This window comes from Aulostomus chinensis, chromosome 1, assembly GCF_037954235.1.
Source record: "Aulostomus chinensis isolate RoL2024-O1b breed Wild chromosome 1, RoL_Achi_v1.0, whole genome shotgun sequence".
NCBI classification, from domain to species: Eukaryota; Metazoa; Chordata; class Actinopteri; order Syngnathiformes; family Aulostomidae; genus Aulostomus; species Aulostomus chinensis.
In genome coordinates, this window is record NC_141320.1 from 53,832,333 (window position 1) to 53,833,678 (window position 1,346).

Consider the following 1,346-nt stretch of genomic DNA (forward strand, 5'->3'; position numbering starts at 1 on the left):
CAGGGGAGAGCGCGGACGCAGTCCCCCACTGACAGAAATTATGCAGTTGAGATTCCCACATTTGGGGAATTCACCAGGGTCAGCACAGCCCCAGTGCAATGGCTGAGCCTCACCCGGGGAGAACCACCTTGCTGATCATGGTATCTCCCCTGCCAGGTAAGTATGACTCGCTGAGCTTAGGAACAGACATGAGCTCCAGGGACACAGCCTTCTGACTGACAGGCAGGGAGGCCGACACAGCGCCTGATCTTTCCTACCTTGTGCCAATCTGTTGCGTGCGCAGCCCCCTTTGTTTCTCACAACGATGCCAGATGTCGGATATCCCAAGCCCGGGAAGCTCGACCGATGCCGTTTTCAAGGCTGACCTTCTCGCTGGGGGCACCAGCGTGGCCTCTAACCGCACGCATCGTGCCCCGCAGTAAAAAAAAACAATCTCCGTCCGCTTTCACCCTTGGATGGAGCGTCGCGACCATGAGAGCTGTCAACGCAAGCGGCCCAATTCCGAAAGACTGAAGGCAGCAAGCTGGGGTTTCACATTTCAACATCAAGTTCACAACCCATCTCTGGGCAAAACACGCACATTGAAGGTTCAGGTCTTTCAGAGTGCATTCCAAAGCCTTTTGGGAAAGGCTCCGAGAGCAGTGCCGTCAGCGGACCTCCATCCTTATCTGGAGTGCAAACGGAGCCACAACTTGACGCCCAGCGGCAGCGCGGGCGGAAATCCAGCCCCGGCCTCATGTGCAGCACTCGAGAGTTGGCCTGAAGAGCACGGGATTTTCTCCTGACAAAAGGGGAGGGGCCCGCACTGTTCCTGGAAGGCCATTGCGGCCGCAGGTTGAGAAAAAGCTGCAGGGCAGGAGGAGAACCCTGGTCCGGTTTTGGGTGGAGCAGGTGAGCGAGTGCCTGGCGGAGGCTTGTTTTATTTCCGACAAGAAATGCGGGGCATTGCACCACTCCTGGAAATACTGCAACACCAGGTTGATGCGTGGAAAGGACGGAGCAAGCTCCCGTTCCATCTCCCTGTTCCAAAAAGCAATTTAATATATGGTTCCCGGATAGGGAACGTACCAGATATTAAACTGATAAGAACAGATACTACACTTGATCTTAGCCAAAAGGCCGAGAAGCGATGCCTGTCAGCCACCCGACGTGAGAGCCAGCACCCCCGGTACAGCCAATCCCGGCCGCGGCTGTGGGCAGGAACTGCAACATTTTGGGTGGCGACACAAAATGCAGTGCCATAAACACTACATCTGGCACACTGGTTGTCCCCACTGCTATCCAAAGCAAAGGCAATCGGTGCCTTCACCCTGCTATGCTAGTGGGGCGACTCAAAGTAAAACAAA

At 55.4% G+C, this 1,346-nt stretch overlaps 2 non-coding genes across 2 annotated transcripts; both read right to left on the reverse strand.

Annotated features, from left to right (window-relative positions):
- LOC147272238 (U1 spliceosomal RNA) lies at positions 1 to 164 on the reverse strand. Its single transcript, XR_015116691.1, has one exon. It is a non-coding gene; the product is annotated as a U1 spliceosomal RNA (small nuclear RNA).
- Positions 165 to 940: 776 nt separating this feature from the next.
- On the reverse strand, positions 941 to 1,131 carry LOC147272239 (U2 spliceosomal RNA). The gene has a single exon (XR_015117063.1). It is a non-coding gene; the product is annotated as a U2 spliceosomal RNA (small nuclear RNA).
- Between the last annotated feature and the right edge of the window lie 215 nt (positions 1,132 to 1,346).